Source organism: Hylaeus anthracinus, unplaced genomic scaffold (assembly GCF_026225885.1).
Source record: "Hylaeus anthracinus isolate JK02 unplaced genomic scaffold, UHH_iyHylAnth1.0_haploid 12002, whole genome shotgun sequence".
NCBI lineage: Eukaryota > Metazoa > Arthropoda > Insecta > Hymenoptera > Colletidae > Hylaeus > Hylaeus anthracinus.
Genome location: NW_026534349.1, coordinates 3,564,099 through 3,590,520, shown reverse-complemented (window position 1 = coordinate 3,590,520; position 26,422 = coordinate 3,564,099). Strand labels below are relative to the sequence as shown.

General features: G+C 47.1%; 1 protein-coding gene across 2 annotated transcripts in view; it reads left to right on the top strand.

The window, feature by feature from the left end:
• The window catches only part of LOC128891529 (cell adhesion molecule Dscam2), a 140,330-nt gene that overhangs the window by 40,013 nt on the left and 73,895 nt on the right, over nucleotides 1-26,422 (top strand). For both annotated transcript variants that reach the window (XM_054151074.1, XM_054151073.1), the window contains exon 2: nucleotides 785-847. The gene's annotated coding sequence lies outside the window, so the exon portion shown is untranslated. The remainder of the gene's footprint in view (nucleotides 1-784; nucleotides 848-26,422) is intronic.

Genomic DNA, 26,422 nt, shown 5'->3' with positions numbered 1-26,422 from the left:
ACCCTGTACATGTGAATGCATTTATAGAAACGGCTGGTGATCGCTTGAAACAAGCCAGGTGTTTCGCGTGTATTGTAATCGAGTTCTGTGGAAAATACATCGATGAGGTTTCGTTTAATTAATACGGGATACAGAGCGATATTATCGTCGGTGACGAAGTATAAATGCGAATTAAAAATATACGCGCGGTGCTCTGTAATCGATTTACACGGTGGTACGAACGCGACCGTTACGATTCTTGTCCGATCTAATTAATTCCGTTTCTCCGTCGCATCGCATTAAACTCGACGCAACCTGGACTTATTATACTAATTAATATACGGCCCTCGATACAAACGTATTAGCGACACAACCGTTGGTCTATTAAATAGAACGCCGTCAGCGCCTTGGTTAGGACGAATTTAAATTTCAAATTGCCTCTACCGCGGGAAGACGGCACCAAGACGGGGAACCTTTTTCGCACGCAGATGCAATCGACACCATTCTCCGATTCGCAGATTTCCAATTCGAATCTCCAATCGCATCGATCGGGACACCCATTGTTAGGAGAGTGGCATTGGCAAACTTTGTTTCGTTTATTAAAACGTTTCCTCGGGTAGCCATATCGTGATAAATCGATTTTTCACTTTGGCTCGCTTTGGATCGACTCGACTACCCCGTCCGACTATAACTCGCTGTTTCTACTTGCGTTGGGAGTTGAAAGCATCGATGGCTCGTTTAATTTAAAAGTCGTAACAACGATTTTCCTCGATTTACTAACAAATTAATTTTTATCGTTTTTCAGTGTGGATGTTGCGGTTTGGAGATCAACCTGGAGATCGGGCCTGAATGATCAAAGTTGTCTGACGTGAGTATCGTCGCAACAATTTCTAACGCCTTGTTCAGCCGTTGTCCTGTTAATAACTATTGCTTCCTGAATTCTACGATTTACGAGCAGATTTGATCAAATTACTTTAATAAGCATACCATGGTAATACGATCGCGAATGGAGTAGCGTTCGAATCAAAATCGATGGTCAACATTATCGTTTGGGAATTCGCGTTGTTGTAAATTGCGATTCGATCCTGGAAATTTGTTTCGACCGAATCACCGACAACAAATGCGTTTAATGGGTCGTCTAAAAATTAGTTGCGTGTTTAAGGTTAATTCGTTACCGATACCGGACAACGTTCATGACGCTGACGAATGCTTTTAAGTTATTAAACGACCGACGATTCATCAGTTAAACCCGCGTACCATTGAATTACCACGATTTCACTAGCGAAACAATGGATTGTTGCACTTTAACGTTACTTAATTACGCGCTAAACCACAAGTACCAACGTCTGGAGATCGACGTGTTCCATGTGTAGAATTAAATTAAGCTTTAAAGACGCGCAAATAGAGTTATGGTTTTATAGTACTCGACTCCCTAACCGTCTGAAATTGTACAGTAGTAGAAGACGGCAGTGGTCAAACAAGGCGTTTCAATTTTAAACGTGCACTATTCGCACTACGCGCGGAGAGCGAGACGCGCTCTTTTCCTTTCGAAACAACGAGCTCGAATTACCAGCAAATATTTTACTAACAGTGCAAACAGATACATCGCTATTTCGACACCGGACTTGGACACTCGGGACATTTTTCTTCCACGTAAAATATCTATATCACGTTTCGGTATCACAGAGAAAAATAGGATAGAATTACAGAGAAAAATTACATCCGTCCAATTACAAAATTAGATTAATACCGAACTTAATTTAGTACAATCGTTAATTGTCCAAACATACGTCGCGTTATTAACGCAAACACACGGGCAAACATCAACTGGTAAATCAAACAGATTTTATCGGATCGCCTCTAATAACAAGCAAACGAGGGCGAACTTCGTTATCGAAAACACGCGTATCGCACTGTCATTGACCGGATGGCATTAAAATCGATCAGGTATACCACGCCCTTCGATAACGACGCGAATGCCGTTCACGATCTCGTCCACGAGAGCACGGCGAGTCGCGACAGAGTAATGACACGACAGTTTCTGGTGCCTTCGTGCTCGACCTAGCGTGTATTTGCCCATTGGACATCCATACACCGCGATACACAAGGCCCTTTCACATGGTCATGTACGTACACGTGTACATGTATACATACAGATTGCACACGGTGGCGTGTATATACGCGTTTGTACTGGGTGTTTCTAAAGTCTGGCGTTGCCATTGTCGGTCAGCGCGAGACGGCCGAATTAATTTACAACTGGATGGGAAACAAGTAACGATTTTACGCTCACGGTTAGCATCATAACGTTTTTACGCTAGCGTAGAAAAATGTATTGGTTCAAAATACAATTACTTACAACTGGAAACGAGTACATTACGAACGTATTAACATTTACAGGTATTGTTCCTATTATTGCAGGATTTCCAAACGATGGAAACAATAGTCGGGGAAATACAGTGGAAGGATAACGTACATGTTCGTAAATACTAAGGAGAAAATTGATTACGGTAACCGAATCCACTTGCAAAATACACAGAAATCTAACCGAACTCTGCCACTGTTATCAACTCCTCTCTCGTTACATTCGTTAAAATATCAAACCACTTCCCTTCGGTTTGTTTATTTAATCGCACCGTTCCATGTTTCAATGTTCACTTTGCTACCTCCGAAATTAGATTCAAATTAATATCTCCTCAACGTAAACGTAAGGTCTTGGAACGTTACCGCGTATTCGCGTTAGTTTAATTAGGTTTTTCGCGTGACTGATTATAATTCGATTTTTGCTTTGAAAATTGTGGATCACTCGCGTCAAATGGACAGCTCTGTTGCGTTCCGGCGCTGTGAATTTTCTATATAATTACGAAATGTCAATTTCCTGTTGACTGCCGAATTTTTGCATAATAAATCCCGAGGCAAGTCCCGTATACACGGGGTCACGCGAAACCGATAACGTCGACTCGTATCCAGCACGTGCGAGAGCCAACGAGGTCGAAAGCCAGGTTAAAGGGCAACGTGACAGACGTCGAGCTCGCTCGTCATTGTTAGGACAACCTTTGATCTATGCGAGGCATCCACCTGCGGCTACACGTATCTCTCCGTACGCGTAATTAGCGGGAAAAACAGCCACTTCGCGATTGGACTAGGAAAAATTTACCACGCGAATTGGGCACCCACTACAATCTCGCAGAAACTGCGGTTTGTTGGCTATCGTTCGACGCGACAAAACGAGTCGTGCCTTCGACTCGACCCATAATCCGATAATTCGTGGTAGATCGACAAACTGACGTTGAGAGGTTTTTCCGATCGAGTATGAAGTTAGAATGAAACGGTGAAATATTTATACTCTCGGCAATTGAACACGACGATGTATTCCGTCATGCTATATTACCCTTAAAACGAGAACGGCCACAGTTTGCCCAACGATTGGTACATGAAAATAGCACGAAACCGTGCACGCGCTAATCGAAAAACAAGCACAGTTTGGAAAGCGTCTATAACGCGAGCTTTTTTATCGTCAAAAGGGGCCAATTAAGTAGCACCAATAAACGCATATCGAATCGCTTCAACGACCAAGCGTAGCCGTAATCATTCTCCGTTGGACTGAATCACAGCGAAACGCTCGCGCACAATCCGGCTTTGATTTTACGAATGCAGATCACTTTTCCCCGTTCGACGTCGAGCTCGAAGAGCACGGAATCACTCGAGAAGCTTTGATGTTACGCCCGTGCGGACCGTTGTTAATTCAAATGATTTCCCACGCCAAGCTAGACCGAACGGTTTCCAATTTCACGCGATGCGGATCCACTTCTCGTCTAACGTTTCATCCACTATCGGTCATTTATATTTCCATGGCTGAAAATACAATCGGCGAAGATCCATCGTGCATTTTCAGCCAAGATAGATGTATTTTGCGGGTATGTTTTTTTCTTAACGATCCTGGTCAAGCGAACATCCCGTTGGACGTTAGGATCCGATGGAACGCGAATTTTCAACCGCATCGCTCGAAAAATGAATCGGTGTCGCAGAGTGGGTTTATTAAATCTACGGGAAATTTCGATGAAATGCTGTCGACTGGTTTAATGCCATATTTCCGTGACGTTTCATTCGGGGACACCTGAAGGGATGTGTCGGTAATTCGCTCAACGTTATGCTGTTTATCGTCGCTCGAAATTTTTACCTTTATCTCGTTAATATTTTAATCGGGACCTCGGGAGAGATTTAAACGGGGAATCGCGGATGCGTCAGGGATTCGGGTCTTCCTAACTCGCCTCAGACGTATGCGACGCATCGTACAAAAGAACAATAAACCACAAAGTCGGCGCTGTCGATAAGAACATAAGCAGTAACGCGGCAAAGTTCGCGTGCGAGTCGGTGATTGTTCCGTGCGGTGCGTACGCACAATCGCGCAGGCGACGAAGAAAGAAAATCCATAGATGGGGTAGTGCACCGGGAAACGCGCAATCGAGGATCGAGGCTGATCCTCCCTCGGATTCTTCGATCGGTGGCGCGTATTTGCCGTGGAATCGGGCGCAGGACGACCGTGAAGAGGTATTTGCCCTGATGAAAGGCCCTTTCAGGCCGAGACAAAAGCGCCGCCAGGTTTCGCATACGATCGATCCGCGCTTATGAAGGGACGGATGGAACCTGTGAGCGGACTAATTCGAGGAGCGGTTCTCCAACCGACGCGTCGGCGTCGCGGCGCGCTGAAGCTCGATGCAACGATCGCGGCAGCCAAAGGACGGCTGCTTTCGAGACGAGTCAACTGGAAGACGAGCGAATCGGGGGATAGGGAGAAACCGTGGTTCTTGTTGCCTTTCGGTGGTGGACGCTCGTTCTCGATGTTGAACAGGCGACGAGAACCACCGAATTTTGCGAAAGCGAGAAAATGCGCAAGAACGAATGTACGTCGCGTGTTAACGTCACTTTCGAAACTGAAATTTCATCCTCGTGACACGGTAAACCGTGAAAATAGTTTGTATCGCTTTCGACGATTCTCCGCGGTTCCACGTTTCACACGTCCGTCTTGATATTCCTGAGCGACGTTCTTGGTTAGCGCACTTAAGTTATTTCAATTCGCGAACTTGTACGCTGACTGAATTCCGCGATACATTCTTCAGTCGTGAACTTTATCTTTTGCTAGAGAGACTTCGGATTTATGCTCGGTATAATATGTAGAATTAGTGTTCACCTGCTGAAAGATTCGCGTGCCCTTCCCGTTGGATTCCCCGCTAGAGTAATCCCCGATACTCCTGCAATTATCATTTTAAACATATCTTTTGTTTATCCCGGCTAATAGGCTCCCGTAAAGCGGACTATCGTCGTTTTATGCTTTTCATTATTTTAAATCTACTTTTCCGCACACCTTTTCACTCTACTCCGAGCTTCTTTTTTCTCGTTTGAGTTTTGTCCTCCCGGTTCTTTCTCTCCGACTGAGACTTTCGTCCCTCTGTTTGCTTGGGAAACGTCGCGTAATTGTAGCTGCTACGCTTTCAACGACGAAACACCGTACGCAATGGTAGCAAGGTACATTGACTCCAAAATAATAAATTAGCGAGATATTCAATTACAAAGCACCGAAATGGCGATAATTATAAATCAACGAGGTGTAGATCGAACAGCGAATATACTCTGTTCTTCGCGAACCACCCGATACATGTATGTATCTATGAATTGGTGATAGATCGAGGACATGTGGGCAGGGTATTGGATACATGGCATTCTAGCGGGGAGCGTGAGTGACACCGCTACATAGCTATCGCGCGACCTTTGGTCATCGTTCGAGAAAGAGGTTGAGTTCCCTGTAATCGGAAACAATTACGAGGAAATTACGCGCGATCCTATATTTTATTCGGACGTAATTATGAACTTTAATAAAACGCGAAAATCGAACAGCAAAAATTTCCCAAGCGGCCACGTACACGTCGCTAAAGTTGACGTGCGAAATTTTACGGCGAACCGTGATCGTCGAAATGGGAACACCGTGGATTATTCATAATCTCGTATATGTTACGTTTTCACTCGGAAATCCGGACAAACCCCGTCGGAATTGCGCGAAATAATAAACAGCAGGTATCCGGGAGTTACGTGTCTCGCGCGTTCGGTCCACCGCGATAATTTAGAAGTGTCTCGCTTGTTACGTATTCAGAACATTCTCGCGGACGGAAACGCGACGGTGCTTAGAGAAATCTTTCTCCGCCCACGCGCCATTAAAATTCCCGCCGCGCGGCGAGTATTTCTTAAGCGGAGTTCGATGCACCGGTGTATCTTTCGTTAAACTTCGCTCGGCCCTCGATAATAGAGGATGCGAATGCAAATTTATTGTTTCCTTTTCGTTGACGTACGAATATGGAGGCGTGAAAGTCGTCGACGCGTTGCGATGGAAAGCGCACGTGCGCGAGGGTGGGTTTCGGAAAAGGGAGAGCGATACGAATTTACGGGTCGATTCGAGAACGCTACTTTGAACGCCGCGATCTTCGAAACGCGCCTCTGTCGCCTTTTTGCTCGAGCTTTTTTTAAACAACCATCGACAGAAGGGACGAGGGAAAATGTATATTTAAAACTGAGAAACCGTGTGTCGTTGGTGATTAATTGTATAAGATTGCGTCTAGAATGCTTTCGAATCCCATATTTACGAAAATTATTCGTCTCCACATTTAGACCTTCTCACGGATCCGTTTCGAAATTTCCCAGAATCGCTGTGTCGTCAGCGTTTCGAACCTAATTATCGACAACGATCGTAACGAGCCACCGACGCGATCCACGTTTGCCCCGTTCTCTTGACTCCCGAACAAAGCAATTTCCCTCCCTCTCCCTATCTCTCTCCAGCCTGTTTCAGCAGGCACTGAGAACCGTTCTCAGTCTCCTTTCGAATTGTGTGCTGTTTTTAATTGTGTACACCCGTGTAATTTGCGTTCGCGCGCAATTTGCACGACAATTACCATGGAAATCTGCGATTGCACGGCCCGTAATGCCGTGACACAGTTTGGAACAGCAACAAGAAGACAATGGGCGAAGGTACTCTCATTTACGAAACGCTACCTACGAGAGAGAAAGGGAAGACGCGGCCAAAGGAAGCCGGGGCACGTTTCAGACAAAGTTTGCGTTGCCTTTTTTTTTTCGGCACAGTTTCTTGAAAGTGGCCATTGTCGTTTTTCGAGCATCTGCCCGTGTTTGAAAGGCTTTCGGTTGAGTTTGCCGAGATCCTTTGCTCGATATTCCGAATGCCTGCGTCGGTCTTTTTTCTCATTGAGACTCTGCGAGACGGGAAACTTTAACGACAACTAATCATCGGTAATTTTTGAAGAGATATTGTGTTTCGAATAGCGGCTTGTTTGACCGACCGATATTTGAAACAGACGAGATCTACGGTCCTTGCGAACGGGGATTCGTTATTTTAGCAAAACGTTTTCAACATTTTCATATAGAGGAGGGTTAATTAGAACATCGCGAGACATCGAGATGCCGGAACGAGTTCAGAGATTGTTTCGCCTACATAATTAACTCGATAAAAAAACGAGACACCGGGCAGAGTTCGTAATTGCGTACCTACATCTACAACGGGAGGTTTCTCGACGTAACAAACCGAAGCATTTTATTTCGGACACTGGATGGAACCGTGAAATTTTAACTCATCATTTCCTGGCGCTCGCCGACAACGAGAACCCCGTGTACCGCGAATTGGGCGTCGTAAAAATTTGCGGTTCGCTAAATCTCGACTTTCGTAACGTCAACTCTGCGCCGCGTAACCAGGACGCGTTACACGGAAACGCTCCCCCGTTATTTTCTAATTCTCTGGCGCCCGCAATCATTCTCCGTTTCGACCACTTCGCCGTCTCTTTCCTGCGAGTATCAAATCGAATCGTGGATATTTCACGAAACTCCGAAAAAAAAAATCGAACAGAGTCTAATTCGAAGGGGTCGTTTGGCGCCAAACGAAGGGTAAACTTTTGAAGTCAGCTTGCCGGCGAGCCAGCGCATCGCCACCTGTTCCACCCACGCGTTTCGCTCGCCGATACGCCAATGATCGCGTTGAATCCTCGAAATACTTGTCCCCCGTCGAATCGCGAATCACGGGCCGGCGACCCTCGAGCCACGTTTCACCCTCCTAACCGCAGGTCCTATAAATAGACCGGGTTTATCGTTGGTTAGGGGCACGAAATCCCCTAAGGGCAATCATAAGGTGTTTATATTGCATCACGCCGCGCAACGACGAGCTACAGGGAGCTAATCGTCGGCGCATTGGGAACGTCGTGATCGAGGGCTCGCAGGACACCGGGTATTTAGATGCTTATCCATGGTGTACGCCCTACCGTAACGGCTATTTATCGTTCCCGAATAGCAATTGCGCGGATTAGGCCCTTTACGCCCGATATATCTGATTATTCGTATACAAGGGACGCAACGAATCCGCGTACGCGTGACACCGATTAACTTGGGCTGGTCTTATACGCGTACCGAAACGTTGCTTCAATCTGCGTCCTGTAAAGGGTGATGCTAGACGTCGACGTCGGTCAGGTATATTACATCGAGGAATTCGAGTCGATGATTCTTCGAATCGGTAGAACTTTGCATCGGGAGGAAATAGATGTATACGAGGCGCGGTATTATTTGCGAAAGCAATTGTACCTTGGTTAACTTTAACTACGTTGTTCCGTGAAGTTTCATACGGGAAACTTAAACCAAGAGCGAACCGAGCCCGGAATTGCTGGAAGCGAATTCGTGCGCAATTTTATGCTATGTCAGTTCCTCGGACAGCAAAGGTCTTAGGTAGTATTAAAAGTAATTGTTTTCATTCGTAACTTTTCCTATTATATTTTATTACAATTTCTCGGAGAATTCTCTCTCTTGAAAGGATGAATTTTTTTCCTGTTTATTTTCTTTTCTTTTTTTTTTTTTTTTATTAGCGTTAAACAAAATAGCATTTAGAACGAAAGTAGTCGTTTGAATTAAAAGCGCGGAGAAGGGTATTTCGGTTTTTCTCAACCTCTCGAGACGTTTAATAACTCAGTGTAGCGGTAAATAACAATTTGGAGATTTCCAGGGCGTTGACAGCGAGTAGAAAAAGGAACGAGGACGAAGACGAACGCGAGGTAGAAAACGTTCGCGCGATAATGGCGTGTTTCGTTCGACGTTCAATTCCGTATCGACGCAATCGCGAGCAATCGAATTTTCGACGTTGTTCGTGCTCCTCGGCGAGATTAACGACAGTCGCCGTTCACTTTTCCCTTAAGGTAATTTATATTTATGAAGCTCACTTTTGTATTTATGATCGGGACTCATGGGTCTGAGAAAATTACATCCCCTCTGGCGCATTGAAACTTTCGACAAAAAACAGCTTACCATGCAAATGTCGCGCTAGTGTTTTAAATTGTTCCTTTAAAAGACACAATCTTCCGGAAAGAGACGTCCCCGTTGCCGTACTTACTCGAGAAAATAAATCTTTGGCGAGTTTCGCGTAAACATCGCAAAACGTTGCGTTTGCTTCTCTTCGAGTCGCGTATGTCGATGAGCGAGTCGATACTCCGTTGACCCAACACTTTTCGTTAACAAGGCGATCGTCGCTTCTTCTTTCGATCGAGTAAGCTTCGATCGCCGGGCGCAGAGCTGCAAGCCGTAACGTTTCGAGGGTTCGAATAGATATTCGCTAAACTCTGGCAGTTTGCTCGCGACGATTGGACGTAGATCTCGACGATTGAAATTCCGAACGAGTTCGTGGCGTTCGCAAGAAGTAGGTGATCAGTAGCGACGACGAGGAGCGGTCAGATATGCCCCGTTCCAGGAAAGGGTCTCGCGGGCATTTTCCAGCCGAGCCGGACAGGTCAATCGGAATTTTAAATCGACGCAGCCTCGGATGTTTGCCCGAAAAGCTTTCAGCCTGTAAATTATTCATCGTATGCCTTCGTTTCAGCTCGCAGGCGCATTAAAAAAGGGACTCCCCGTTAGCGTCGTGTTGCCCCTAATGTTCGACAGCGTACTCGACCAAAGGCCACTTTGAAACGTAAAGAGAAAAACGAAAATACGCGTCTCTCCGGCTCTTTCTCGTCTCTTTTCCGGGATTATCGATACAAGTATTCCCGTTACCCGTTCCTGTTCCCTCGACAGTCAACGTCGTTCCCTGGGTTCGTCGCTGAACGTGTCCGTTTTTTCGAGTTCGTTTACAGCGACAGGATCGAAAGCAGCGTGTAGGAACACGTAGAGGAAACTTCATCCGTACGAATTGGCCGACTTTTCACGGTGAATTTAAACGCTTGCTTCCGACTGGAGTTCTCGAAGAATTTATAGTATCGAGGAACTGTTTTTAATCTCATGTGGATTCAGGGCAATTCGAGTTCTCGATCTGTCTTGGCGCGTTTTCATCGAACGTGGATAGGACGTGGCTGGTGACAATATTTAATATCTTCGAAGGTTATTTCGAAAGTGTTCAAGTCATCGAACTCCATAATTGCGACTCGTTAGTAAAGAGCATGTCCGTACGATCGATCAGGGGGGATACGTTCGCCGCGCTCCTCGATGTTCCAAAGAAGAAAAAGCGAACTCATTACATCGTAACGAACTCTAGCGAAACGGATGTTCGCTAGAGGGAACGATCACGTGGTTTACCGACGGCGATCTTGTCAAAGCTGTTCGACGGTGGCCGTTGTATTTCACGTGACGTTGAGAATACACTGGGGTGGTAAACTTTTTCAGCTCGTGGCACAATTTACTTGGAAAAACACTCTTAATCTTCGGTTCGTTTACAAAAACATTCTTAATCTCTTAATTTCGAGAGAAATACGTTGGACTGGCCACTTTAAACCTTTTCAAGCTTGCGACACAGTTCAGTTGCAAAAACTTTCTTCACCGTCTCACGTTCTTCGGAACAAGAAAACGTGGTACAATTCTTAACCTTGCGACAAATGAAAGTTCGCGTTGCCAACGACGAGATACGCTAAGATACGTTTAAATTTTTCCCTGTCGACAATCGACGGTCTTTCTAATTTTTTTTTTTTTCTCTGCAAACGAGACATTTTACACCCGAAAATAATCGACTGGGCGAATTACACAGGTAACGGATACGAATTCGAGGAAGAACAGTTGCCGTGCTCGTTTGCAGACCACCCCTCTGTTCGGTGTCACGCGAACAGGGGAATACCAACGAAGAACGCCGGTTTTCCGTTTCTGCGCGGAGGATATCGCCGCACACACCGGCACCATCCACACGCGCGAACGCGGAGATAGCGCTTCGGGAAGCCCGGCTCGGTACCGAGGCAGGAGGCCGCTGGATTTATGTCCTATTCATTACGTAGCGACACAGCGACGCGGCGTCACAGCCGCAAATGCACGGGGAGTCGGTGCAACCCTGCGTGCTCATCGATCCCGCGACTGCATCTGCTCGCGTTGGTGTGTTTACCGTGCTGCGAACCGGTGTTTGTTCGCCGGGACGGTGGCCACGGCACCGTTACCCGACGATACATTAATGACAGCCGGACGCAGGACGTCGCGCACCCGCGACACCGTCGCAGATAAGCGCCGCTGAGTCGAACGTTGAACTGTGCAGTGCCCCTCAACACTGTCCTTTTTCTTTCTTTTAAAAAGAACCGGTAAGTTGGCCGAAGGAAATTCGAATTTTGGCCAACGATACGGTACCGTTCTTGTAGCTTCTCGAACGCAGACGTCAGCTGTATCTTCGAAACATTCGTCCCGAGCACTATCTCGAACGCGTTTCTCTTAACTCAGGATTGCGTCAAACTCTAACCTGCGGTATCCTTCGGGGCGGTCCGATCCCGAAGTCTACGCACGCAACATATTCAATTAGGGGCGTCGGTGCATTACGAAAGCAAGCAAACTGCTTTGCTAGGCGACCGGTCTGTTCGTTCCAGGCTCGATCCCTGTCCGCGTCTGTTCGGTCAGCCAAGCCAGCCACGGTATCGTAGCGTTTGATGGCCGGGCTATTCTCGCTGAATTACGATGGGAGCGTGCATCAACCTGGCGGAGTATTCCGCTTCGACGATTTCTCTTTGGCGGGCTGTGCACGCAACCGGTCTACAACCGACGCTCTTTGTGGACGTAGCACGTGTGATCCTCTCTGTTCCAGCCACGCGTCCCGCGATGACGGCAGTTTCGTTGGACCGTCGTGGTAAATGAACGCATCGCTCGCCGCCAACGTGGCCGTCCAGGACTATTTAACCGGGCATCCGGTGCAGGTCACGCGAGGGATCCGCGGTGAACGCGTTTGATATGGCTGCAACACGCCTTTCATGCGCGATATCGGGCTGACTCTGGCGACGCCACGCTCGAAATTACGACGTACGAGCACGTCCATTGTGAGGGAATCAGGATGGCCCGTCGACGTTCTGCAGGCTTTCTGGCGTAAGGGGATGGAGCCGCTGGATGATGGTTAAACGTTGATTATACGAAGGAGGGAGAATTGGAACCGAGTCGTGACCGGATCGGTTACTTTATTGTTAGGGTGAAAGGACTCGAAGTTTCCTGTGGGAAGCAACGATCAATTACCATAGACAGATTTTCCACGCGGATGATCGTCGCGACGAGGACGAAGGATTTTTCACGCGTTACTCGTCCTCTCTTCGCCGCCTCCGCCTCCCGAACAACTTTTATCCGCGTCAGAAATTCTCCCTAGTTTTCACGACGTGCGACAGAAGCCGAGCGTGTGTTATCGAGATATCGGATCACTCGATAGGGTGAAATCGATAGTATCGTGCCTCCCACTCGAGGTTTTCGGAGAACCGCGTCACCAGCTCACCCTTCTTCCATCGGACGAAGGAAACGCTTTGTTCCGTCGGTGTTTATTAAGATTTGCAAACTTCTCCTCTCGTAAATCTGCCGACAACTCCCGATCCCGAATATGCAACTTTGCGTGCCAAAGACGTCGCGGCACCTCGATACAGGAGATCCCGTTTCGTTTCTCGTTTTAATACGTCTCGTGTCGAATGGATGACAGATGGGTGTTTTATGGAGAGCAACGCGAAGATGGATTTTATTTTCTAACGCGCGAGTCGTTGTACAAAAATTCATCGATCACGCAGAATAAACATTTCTTTGGTACGCTTCGGTTACGGGTACTTTCCTCGCGATACGAGTACTCCTAAGTCGCGTTCGTTTATTTTCAGTTGAAAATTGTCTCGTTTCGCGGACGCGATAGGAGGACACCCCGCTGTGTTAACGACGCTAGACGGAAAACGCGGGACCTCTCCCCGTTTCTCGTAAAAAGATATAAAATATCGCGTGGTTTTTCCCATTTCTGATAAAACGGGTTACTACTGGCGAATATAAATTTTAGTGCACCAACCAGATGAAATGTACGATCCAGGCGCGTCCGACCGTTCCTGCTCCGTCCCGTTCGCGATTCTGTGGGGATTTTGGTTATCGCTTTTTTTTTCACTGGATACCGCCGATACTCGCTCGAAACTGGTAATGGAAACGTGAATTTTAGATGGGACGGAAGATTCTGTTAATGGTCATCTCCGGCGAGCTTCCGCGAACATACTTCCCAGCGTATGGACCACTTTTAGTACCAACTTCTAATAAAAAATTTAGCCGTATCCCTCGGTAGCTTCGAGCAGAGAGAACGTAATTAACAAACTACCGGAATGGAATATTATATCAATTTCCGCTTCGTAAAGCGAGCGAAGTAGCGATAGACGGGAAAATGGCGAAAAATTGTTAGTATAAAGGCAACGAAAAAATCATCTATATATATGACGAGAATATTTTTGGCCACACACCAGAGAAATTTAATGGGATAAAATCCCCTCGTGTCCCCGAAATCCAACGAAGACGAGTCGCCCTTACATCCGGTGTCACGGTAAAAACACAGGAAGCTCGAAAAAAAAAAAAAATTTTCGTACTCCGTCGAATGGAGGCTGGACGCGACACAATTAACTGAAAATTTCCAACGGGGTAGATATCGCGCACGCCACTCTGTATCATGCGAGCACAAAGCGGTCCTCGTGCTTCCGTTCAGAAGCCGGTCGGCTCGTAATGGACGAATCAAAATTCATTTGAAGTTTCGTCCCCGCGCCGATGCGTCGGCGCGCCATGAATAGGACATAAATTTCGTCCGCAACGCGGTTATACGTGAAGTCCGTGTAAATATATCGCGTTCACCGTGACGTTTTCCTCGTGACGGCTACATAAAACATTGTCGTTTTACGCAGTTTTTTCTTTTTTCTTTTTTTTTTTTTGTAACTTTTATCAAGTGAAAAAGATTTATTTTATTTTTGTTCTGTAATATTTTTCCTTCTCCTTTTTCAACGAGTTTAATAACGTTGCTATACGTCCCATTGCGTTGCGTTGGGTAGACGCAGCTTAAATCGTCACGAGGGGCTTCGAGGGAGAGTCGGAGGGCGACCAGGGAGCCAGCGAGAATTCACGTTTTTCCGCTTTCGCGAAGACGTAATGCACGCGAGTTTTTTTCCTTCGATAAATCGCTCTGTGCGAGCAGAAATGTTTCCAGCGGCACGGTTATATTCGTAACAAGCGGCGGGACTTCCGCGACGCTGGTTGCCGAGGGTGGTTGCTCGTCCTCGCTGTTGCGTGCAGAAACGACGTATGTTTATTGCCGCCACGTTTAATCGTTCCACGCGGCGTAACGATAACGTTTATTTACTACAACGGTTGCGGAATGACGTTGTTTTTGTCAAAATTGAACCGATTTGCTTGCACCTTGGCGTAACATTGAATTTCAGATTTTAGCTGCGAGTGGAAGAATTGTGTTCGGACAGAATATAATACCAGGGAAAAAGGTAAAATCCGTTCGAACGAACACCGATATTCGAAAATAGAGATACATACACGGTCATCGTCTCACACCTGCGTTATCAACTTCCCCCAGAACAAGTTCATCGATGTCGTTCGCCGCACTTGCGTGTATTTTTGGCGCAGCTATCAAAATTCGTTTGTACCCAGTGACTCGTCTCGATTCACTTCCGGAACGTTGCACGCGACGACATCAAAGTAATTCGCAATCATCGTTCGCGCGAAAATATTTTTGATTTTCGGCTCTTCGCTCTTAGCCTACCCGCTCCCCCGCGAAAACTCGCGGGACATTTTCTCCATTCGCTCGAATGCGCCCCTACGCTCGTAATACCTATCCTAATCATTGATTCGCACGGCTCCACGACGGCAGAAAATCGTTTGCGACGAATCACATCTAAACACAACAATGGGCATATGATCAACAATGGAGCGTATTGTTTCCTCCGTCATCATCCGTTCCCCGCCTTGCGATTCCATCATCGGAACCCTGGAAACACAGAACACAAAGGGCATTTCCAATCACCGATACGCTATTCGCATCTTTCGCCCCTCCCGCCCTCGCCCTTCCGAGCGTCGATCTCTTCCTCTTCTCTCCCTAGTTTTCTTTTTTTGCCATTCTCAGCTACTGCGAAACGCGTAGCCTCGCACAATGGTCCGATAATCTCTCCCCCGGTTGCCGAGGGTGAAAGTTCTTCGTCGATGCCGTTCATTGGCTCGATGACGACAGAACGTGCAAGCCTCGATTTCATTTTGTTCGTCTCCCCCGTGATATCTAGTCCCGCGATTCTATTTTCCTGTCGGCGAAATATTTCTTTTGCGCGGGAAAGCTGTTACAGCGTGGGAGGGAATGAGAGCAAACTTTGCGTTAACTCTTTGCGCTCGATCGAATACGACTCGCGATAGTTTTTCACGTATTTTCCTCCGCGTTTAAGTGCAGCGTGGTAGAAGCAAATCGAACGAAAAAGCTGCGATCGAAAGCAACGCATACTTCCGCTCTCGCGACAAAGGAAAACACTCGCGTCTCCTTTTCCGCGAGCTGTTTCTCCTTTGGCCGCGAAAGTGCCTCGGATGACAAACACTCATAAATCGTTCCGTACCGCGTGGCTCGAGTAGCTGGGATCAAAGCTGCGGGAGGAGGCTGGTCCTTTGCCCGATTATCGTCCAACCATCGCGCCTCGAGATCGTACGTACAGGGTGTTGCATAACGCGTGGCACGGTTTCCGAGCTACAAGCATTTTATGGATGGAAAATTATTTATTAGTCGCACGAGGTTCCTCTCGCTAGGTTTACGCGAACGTTTCTCGTTGGCTTTGCGTCTCCTAGCCAGCGTCGAAGCAGGCACCGCGTGTTATGGGGCAACGTGTACATCGCCACCGCGTTTCACCGAAAACAGATGTTTGCATTAACTGTGTCGTTGTTATCCATTTCGCGAACCGTGCAGCCGTCGAAACGAGCCTTTGTTTTCCTCGTTCGACCTCATTGTTTGGGTACGAGTTTAAAGACCGAGGTAAGTTTGCGCAATTAAAACGACTTCTTCGACGCTCTTATTTTCCCGCCTTTTCATCGCAGAACTCGAGTACACTCGAACGCGACCAAACAATATTTCTCCAAATGCTCGAGTCGAAATGAATGTATCGTTACAACTCGATTTCGTACGGAGTACGATTCGCTCTGGGTGCGTTAAGGTGTTACTGACGAATGGAAAGTATTTTTTCTTTGTTTCGGCTAATTACCGCGCGTTGATCTTTTGAGTCGCCAGCTTTTCCTTGGAGCGAGGGTCACTTTCGTTAACCAAAGTGCACGCGGCGCGGTTATTGAGAGGGCGAAGTACGCACGGAAAAGCGTGTTTTACGTCGGCCTCGCGACGTTCTGTTTATTACGGGGCAGGCGAAGAAAATGGATTGAAATATAGCTGCGTGATACGGCCATTCGTTGAACAAAACAATTGTTCGGCACAAAAGATACGTGCATGAAGTAATCTCTTTCTGTGTGTGCACGAGTTAATAAAGCTTCACGAAGTAATTATAGCTATAAATTTTATGACGTGCACAACCGTGCCTTGGAAACCATCGACGATAATTTTAAATCATTGTATGCATAAAAAACTCTTTGTTCGGTGAAAAACAGCGTGATATTTTAATGCACAGAGCGAAGCTGTAACTCGAAACAGGTTCGCGAGTAGACATTGCGCGGTGAATTATTTTTGCCCAAAAATTGTATGGCATTTAGAGACGTGTACGCTTCTTTGAGGAAGCTTTTATTTAAACATCTGTTCATTCGCAATTCTTTAGCTTTCACTGCGACACTCGGTTCTCTTTATATTCTGCTCTCTAACGACGTTGTGACGTCTTACTCTCCGGCTGTCTCAACTCAATTTTTCGTGTATTTAAATGGATGTAAGTATCGCGAGTTAATAAATTCTCCCGACGCGATTCGAGGTGCCCTATGGCGGTGCGATTTAAAACGGCACGCGAACGAGCCGCAAACGAAAGTTAGTTTCCCTAAGAACTTTCCGCTCGAGCACCGAATAAACTTCCCTTAATCGTAACATTCGAACACATTAAGGTTCGCGACCAATCTACGTTTTCTTCTTATCTTATCAGGCTCGAGTGTCGCGCATATTCTTAATCGGCGATTCCCCGCGTCCTCGAGCCCAGCGAATAAAACGCACGACCAACGGTGAAACCTCGATTATCGAAGGATATCCTGTCGGGGTAATTGAATTTCTTGGTTAATAGAACGGCCCCCGATCCCTTGGTCCCCCTCCCGATCCTGAAACACGTCGGTCGAAACTTTAGAAACTCGGGAAACGTTTCCTTAACTGGCGTGTCTCGTTCGGCCGAGCGCAGCACGAAAATTGAAATTGGAAACCGAACGTGAAACACGACAAGAGATTTCTGGTTGAAAGAAGGTGGGATCGCTAGGTAATTGTACGTGTTACGTGATTTTGTGAAAAATTGATAGTTTCGGATCGATCGATCGTTCGAAAGAAAATCGTCGAAAGTCAAGCACGAATAGAAACGTAATTTTATATGAAAAAAGATTTTTCGCCTAGTCCGATATTTGTTGTCGTTTCAACTTTGTTTTTAAAGCTCGACCGCTCCGGTGACGAGTTATTTCGTTTAAAATAAATGAAAACTTTGTACAAATAATGCTCCGTGTCGTCCATTAATTTTACGATGATGTTGTCGCGTTGTATCGCTGAGAAATTTAATTATGAATATTTATTCCGAATTTTATTCGGAATATTTAACCCTTTGACGCATCGAAAATTTATGGCGACTGCCGTTATGAAACGTAAAACGTTTTTGTGGAATGTGTGATTTCAATCGCGGAGCATGTTCGGTTGTTTGTTAGTCAGTTGGTCGTCGTTCGTCGATGGTCGATTCGTACGCGAGCCACAGGCAAATCAATGTAATATGGACTTATGTTTAATAAATCTTGTATAAAAGGAACGATCCGGCAGTTATTATTGTTAACAGTGTCTTTACTGTCAGGAATGGAATATTTTTTGCAAAGGACGCAAAACCTGGCAAAACTTACCTTAGACGACCTTATTCGATAATCGTCGTTATCTTACGCTTTAATTCTCGCCCCGTGTTCGTTTAGTCTAATCTCTAACGGTGGAATTTCCCAATGTTTGACGTACAGCATTTTCCTCGCGGGACACCGAGTACGTCTGATTTTATCCTTGATTTACGATCGCTATTTCTATGCCGGTTGTTTCTCCGAGCCAAGTCGGGTTTGTAAAACTCGCGCGAAGCACTTTTACATAGCGTCCCGTTGACATTGTTTATTGTTCGGAGGCGTGGCCACGCATACGCCGCGCGATTAATTTTTGTTAGACCGTACCACCATAAATTCTCCAGCCGGATTTATTTTGTTTAGTTTGAATTCACGGTCCGCGGGAAAATGTATTCTTCCAGAAGTGGTCTGTTTTCCATTTAATGATTAATTAGGCGAAATTCAAGCGGCGCGGTAACTTTCGCCGAGTTCTTCCAACGTTTACGTATTCGTTGTTTCGCTCGCGAAACTGCTTCTGAAATTAAACCGTCTTCTAGATTACCAATTATTATCCGAGAGGAATACTTGGGAATTATTCATACCATAATTCGTTTCTTATCTAATTTTTCGAAATCCGACAAGTATCGTTGGATTGTTCGCCCGTGACTCCGTTGACGCACTCGAACGCGCTTTTAAACGCGACCTCGACGCTGTTTGGACAGCCACGCCTCGCACCTAATAATTTCGCCTGAAAATAGAATCGACGTCGAATCGTGGATTCGCAAACACGGTTCATTCGGCATACGGAGCGTTGTATCTCGGTAGCGATATTTTAGCGTTAGCTCGGGGAGTGCATGCAATACAAGTTGATTGCATTTCGACCGCATAAAAGATTCCATTCCTACGGGAAGGGGTGCTGCAACGGGACGCAGAGGTGGTTTACTTACTCGAAGTCCCACCCGCGCTCTTCTTTCTCGCGAACCCAGCCGAACCACAGGATCGGCTTCTCCACGCTTCGACGTTTATCCGACCGGAAATTAAACCTGCTGCTAGCTGGAACTGTCTATCTCCCCCACATCGCGCCCCGCCTTCTTAGACGATGTTCGCTCCAGGTCCTCATCTTCTGTTCGCTCGACGATAACTCTCCACCGGTTAAACGGATCGCGAAATCGTCATTTCGCGTCGTTTCCGACGAACGATTCGATTTCGAATGTCGTTCGAACCTTGGCTTCCTCTATTTTCTTAATCTAAAAAAAAAATCTGTTAGCTATTATTAGAATAAAAATCTAGCTCGACATGGAACTCTGTCCTATCCGAGTACTCTCAGTCCTAGTTCCGCGTTAAAGTGACTTCGGAGTAGCACTCGATCACCCAGTGACGCAAGAATGTATTCGATGTAGAGGGTGGACATCGCGTGCAGTTTACGTAGGCGATGCAGTGCCGGTCGAGACTTACGTGTAGGAAATTTCGCGGAGTATACAACCGAGGGATGGTTCGAAGGATCTCATTGTTCTCGACCTTTGCTTCTGGGCAGCTTGTTGAGTAAAACGTTTAACGTGTGGCAACGACGCGTGGAAAGTTTGCACGCGCCCCGTAGTTCGACGCTAACTTTCTCCTTCGGCAAACACCTCGCGCAAACGCGTCGAGTGCGCTACTGGGAACAAAACACGGCAGCCCGATAAAGAAACGAGCCTACCGTTGAGGATCCTCGCAGGATTCTATCAGGGGCTGGAGGCAGGAAACAATTTGGTCGGCTTGGTTCCCTGCTAATCAGCACTTTGGCTGAGCAAACGCTGATGAAAAATCCTCGTAGCGGCGAGTAGCGTCTCTCGCTCTATCTCAACGGGTCTGTCTCCAGCTTGCTCCTGTCGGCTGAACAATATCCTTTCTTCGCGACGACGTAGAAAATCGAAAAGTCGGCTGCGAGACGAGCGAAAGAAAAGGCCGAACGAGAGGTAAAAAGGAGACGTTCCCATTCAGCCGTAGCTTAACAATCTATCCTTTCAGAACGACAGCACATCCTCCTTTCGCCTCCCTTCCCACTCCACCCTTCTTCTTCGAGTCCTTCCAAACCCGCTGTCGTTTCTTACCACCCACACAGACCTGTCTACCCGAACCCCCTTTTCTTCTCTCTATTTCCTGCTGCCTGTCTGCGTCTTCCTTTTATCTCATTTTTGTGCTCGCTCGCGGGACCGATGCCGATCGATCCGGGAAAAGGGTTAAGCGTGCGGGGAATAAGGGATCTCGGGGGGATTCGGGCCACCAACGGCGACGCGGAGACACTCGTTTCCGTGAATTAGGCAATCGGGGAACGATAACGAAGATCCTTTCCAGAACGACGAGGTTTTCGAGGTCTTTGTCAGGTTCCGCCACAACGACAACGAGGTTCAGGAGTTTCCATTTCGCGGATACTTGGCCACATATTTTCGCGTAAACGTGATCCACCGTTCCTTAAGATCTGCCCATCAAAATCCAGCGTTCGCCAACTTTCGAGAACTTACCCGAGAGCTACCGTAACTCCTTCGCGAGCCCTGCGCCGCGACCCGCCAACTTTCAGCTAAAAACTATTCGCATCGATTACAATCGAAATTCCCGACCGGCGCGAGCGTCGAAAGCTCCGCGGGTACTAGCGGTTGGCAACAAAGGGAACGAGGATATAAAAACATTTATTACAATGTAGCGAGCGAAGCCAGGAGAGCCATCAATAGATCAAAGGAAATCCTTCAGCTCTCTTTGTCCGCGAGTCCTGCTTTGTTTTTTCCATTTCTTTCTTTCTTTCTTTCTTTCTTTCTTTCTTTTTTTCTTTCTTTCTTTCTTTCTTCCTTTTTTTTCGCGTACTCTTTATTTATTTCGTTATCGATGCAAGCGCATAAACAACGCTTGGTTTGAGGAGGCTTTTGTGCGACGCGGTGTTTCGCGGCGGTGCACACAGACGGATCGTTAATTTTCACTTCGACGAGAGCTCGCGTTTAAACTCGATAACATCTTCACACTGTTTGTTGCCCGGTGCTCGCTCCATCGACGAGTGGTATTCCGAACACCGCAATTAATTTATTAGATCGAAGTTTTCTCCGGCGTTGTTATTGTTTTTAACTTCTCGGATGAGCCCTCTCGAAGGTGGATCGATTGGATCGCGTTCAGGAATCCCGAGTCATCTTTTTTGAATTGGTAATCCCGGTCGAGGTACGAGAAACGTCTAACGAATTGCGGAGCTAATTGAAAGGGAAAATCGTTCGAAAGCGCTACATCGAAAATAGCTAGATGGAACTCGATAAATTGCCAATGGACCAGCCCTTCGAACTGGTCTCTACATGCTCTAACACCGACATCTGAAACTTTAAAGCCGTCGTACTCGATACGTAATTTCTTAAGCAGCTTGACCTCAATAGCTTTGAAACCAATAAACCGATTAACTCGAAGTTTGACGTAGGGACAACGTAAAATGTCCATCTGACGTCCCTTTGATCCTTCTCGTAAAACAAATTTTTGTCTAGTAGAAGAACGTTCAAGACCGAAATTAGGGAATACCGTGTCCTCGCGAGAGGGATTGCAATCCGCAAATGGGCAACGTCTTGCCGTGGAAGAAAACGTCGTCAGCCATATCTCAGCTGGAAATCCGCCACGATAATTCAGCGGCTCAAGGAATTAACCTCAAGGAGTCTCCTACGTCTCGCGACACGATCGGATAGGCCGCGGTGGGACTTTTTCTATAGAAATTTCAGAAAATCAACTTTGAGCATCGTCTACCGCGCGTGAAAGTACAGCGGGCCATTACTCGCCGTTTCTACTTACGCTTGTGTTTGTACGCATCGACGGAGGTGTAACGCCAACTTTGTTCCATCGATCTTACTATCTTCTAACTAGTTGTAACCAGGCGAAACTGATAATGCCTTGGTCGGTATTCCTAGACGCCAGCGCAAGTAGAAATAATGAGTAATGGTCGGACCAAGTTGTACACGCCTAGCTGGAGAATTTTCAATCTTGATTCAACGGAGTCACACATTTTCTTTTTTTTATCTACTTTTCCGCGAAGAATTACCATGATCTTTGCCATGCCGCGAACGTTGATCCGGTTTGTACCTCCGTGGCCCGACATCGTTCATCGTTTATCGATACAACGTAAATTACTCTAATCGAAATCAGATAATTCGAATCAAGCGAATGCGTTCCCACGTTGGAGCGTTTCGATTCGAAACGCAACATCCGAACGAACGATCGGCGTCGGAAATGTTCGACGTCGCGACGCCGACAGAAACGAAACAAACGCGCCACGAGTGCTATCGACGTCTGATAGGATCGACTCGACGAGCACTTTTGTGTCGCGAACGACGTAGCATTCGTATCGCAAGGGTCGATGCGCGCTGGTAGCGTTGTTTGTCGAACCACTGGATATTTCAATGGCACGATTCGACTGCCAATGGCGGAGCTTAGCTTTTCGGGCCCTTCGCTTTGATTAAAATCAGTTTCAATTGGATGCATGTTGGACAAATGTATTTAACGGGCTCTTCGTTTGATCTCGTGCACAAGTCCTGAAAAATAAAAACTATAGTCCCTAGTCTTCGCTTGGTATTTTTACGCGGTAGATACGGCCACGAATCCGAGGCAATCGCGGAAACATCCAGGCGCGATTCCCGTTGCATAGCTCTATCGTTGCGGCACTTTTAATTTTGCGTGCCGACGCGGCCGTTACTAGCCGCGCTTCCGGACGCGCGGCGACAGGGGAGAAGTCGATTATTCCCACTCGGTCAGACATTCGTTTCCTGGTATCCCTCGTAATCGGCGACGCGACGCCCGTTTGTTAAACAGCCGCCGAATTTTCAATTTACGCGGACAATCGCTGCGAAAAATCCCGGTCCCCGTGCTCCATCGATTAACGTTCCCCGTAACCAGCCATCCGCCACTCATTGATTTCTGATCGATACGCCGCGAAAAATGGTTTTAAAACATTTTTCAAACCTATTTCAAGCTTCGTAACAAAAGCAGAATTTCGCTCCTTTTTCCTAGCGCGTATTATTAAATTCGTATGCTCGCGCGAGTGCATTGCCGCGAAAAAAAGCGTTCTTTAAACGGAAACGTCCGGTGGGTATTTCATTGCGAAATCAAAATGGCAGGCACCGAGAACGTAATGGGTTGATTTAATTTTCAGGTTTATTGTTTAGCGGCAATTGCGCGGAAAGCAAGGGGAACTGATTTGTATTCTTAATCGGTTACAAACGCGCCTTTTGTCGACCGGTGTCGGTCGGATCGATACCATTCGCACAATAGCGCCGGGAGGAAAATCTAATGAAAAATTCCTTCGTCGAGTAGAATTGTTCGAATCCGGTCGATGGCAACGCGCGATTCAATCGCAAAGTGTATTCTCGCGTATAGTCGAACGCGTGACGTAAACTGAGGGATATTTCTGGGGGTGTATGAAAACACCGACAAGTGGTCCCAAGGCCGTTTCGACGAACCCAGAAGTTATTCGGATCTGAATTCCGGAGACGGGCGTCGGGAGACGCGCCGCGACGCCCGTTCGCGTGCGAGATGCTCAGCCGAGATAAATGAAATTCATAAGACGGCGCGGCGCGGCGGGGCGGTATCCTCGAGTCGGGACTTTCCCCTTGGCGAGGGTGGGGGGCAATAGTTTTGCACGAGGTCGAGAAGGGGGGTAGAGGGATGAAAGCAGCCGAGAAGGGTCGGGGCGGGGTCACGGGGGCTCTGCCTGTGCAACAAGTGATGTTATTAGGTTGGCGGCGGAGGGTGAAAACGGGGGGCCTCGCGAACGGCGAATCATAATGCATAACTCTTGGCCGTCCTTGTCTTACCCCTCAGGCGCGGCTATTCAACTTCCAGCGGGTTACTCTCGACGCCCGACCGAGATTTCGCTGGAAAACGGAAGCCGTCGATCGATTCCTAACGCGCGGAGTATTATGCGACTGGTGCTCCTACCGACGAGGATTTCTTCTTTCGGGGACAAGTAGAAATCGCGTCGCAGGCGTACCGTAACCTCTTCCCGAAACTGATCCCTCCTTTTCTCGCGAGACGTTAAGCCGTTGCTTTGGAAATCGAATAAATTAATTCTGTTTCAACAAGTCCTCGAATTACTCTAACTCGTTTTTACGTCTGTCAAGCGTTGCTTCGACGTAATCGTGAGAATTCTTGACGCTAGGCGACGGGGGACGATTCGTTTACGAGCAATTTCTGAGACTGAAATGCGGAATCCTGGCTACCGCTTTCCCGTGACAAGTTGACTATTCCAGTATTCAACTTGGAGCGAGTTTGTCGTGTCTGACGCACGACGAGGATTCCACCTGAAACGGAAAACTGTTTACAGCTTAATTCGTTTCCCGTGTAGGCAGCTGTCCTTTTCTCGGGGATTTTTATTTCAACCGAAGTGCCCGGTGAATATATTCATATACGAAGAGGAAACCTGTACCCATGGGGGGGTGGATCTAGTACTCTTTATAATACCGAGATAAATATAAAATATAGCGTAAGTATACGGCGAGCGAATATCTGCAACAAATCCTCGCGTTGAAAGTCATCCCACGATGGGTAATCTCTATTCCAGAAGTCCGATTAGCATAGTTCTTCGAGGCGTTTCATCTCTGGTAGGACTATCCTTGCCGATTCCAACGGATCCTCCGCTAGGTGCGATTTTTCCGCGGCTTGGAAATTCTCTATCCCCTCAAGGAACATTTACACCGAAGTCGGGTTCTCATTAAGGCGGGTTCATTCGCCCTCGTCCCAGGAGTGTCCTCTCCAGGCCGGTATGATAATCGGCTGAATCGAAGATGAGCCTTCGAGGAAAATAAATTCTTCTTCCGTCCCCCGACGTTGGCCTCGGGGAAAGACAAAGAGGCTTTATTATGCGCGAGGAACCGAGTGGAAATTGAGAACGAAAGGAGCCCGGAGATTGGCCGCGATCCCAGGTGTTCTTTGGTCGGGATAGGTGGCGGACCTTATATCCGCAGACTGTAACTTATTACGCCTGACGACCGTTGTTTTATCACCCTCTGCCCTTTACGAGGACACCCGACGATTTCCTCGACGATTTGTAATAATGCGACAAGATTTTCCGCCGACATATTTCGTCCTGCCGACACCTATCGCGGATATGGTCTTTTTTTTTTTTACAAGTTACGTGGCCACAACGAACGTTACTATTTTTTACTTCGCTTCGCGAAGCAATTTTCCAGTGCTCTCGCGTATTTCGTTGTTTTAATTCTGGAGATGTTTACAGTAGATTTTCACGAATCGATCGACGGAGGTTCGCGTAACACTAATTGAATACCCCCGTCCTTATCAGATGCTACGAGTGCCCTCGTCGGGGCAGATCAAGCTTTTTTCGCCGTCGCCTCTTTCCAATTTAGCGACCAGCGACTCCGTATATAGCGACAGGCGACAGGGCTGAAGAGCGAGGCAGGAGTGTCGCTTCGACCACTTTAACGAGGTCCTCCGGCTCTCCTCTTTTCCAGTTCTCCTCTCTTCATCCGTTTCCTCCTAATCTACTATTATTTAATTCGACCCTCCACGGCACTTTCCACGATATTAAAAATCAAGAATGTAAATTCGATCCCGCGGCTTATAAACGAATTTCTACACTTTTCGAATACTGCCACGATGGAGGGACTTTAAGCGTCGCCATATTCCCGAAGCGAAATACCTCCGACGTATTCGAATACTCGATCGTTTTCTTTTTATTTCCAAAGACTACGCGTTTCTTCAACGAATTGTTCCTCTTTAAAGCCAAGCTTCCTCTCGCCTTCAGACACTCGACGTAACTTATCGCGGAATTTTTTCACGTACTCCCATCACCGACGCCTTCAAAGTCGACGCCCTGCCTTTTTGCCGGCTGGCATAGGGGTGGAAATTTCTCTGGCTGTTCGAGAACCGAGAAAAAGCGACCGCGGACTGACGGCTGTAATCGTTTCCCCTGATAAAGAGGCCGCGGAATTTAGATAAGGTTTCGTCGGGGGTTCGCGTTACCCTTAAAAATGGTTCTCGTTTGTATACCTTGCCGCGTGTGTGAAAAACGTCCGTCAGCCGCGGCGTAAATTGCGTTCCCGTAATTTCGACCCGACACAAGCGGAGACACGTCGCCCGAAACGGAAGTTTAATCAATCAGAAACGACTCCGGCACGAACCGAAATCTTCCTGGAATCCTCGAAAATCCACTGGTATCGTCAAACTTCCCGTT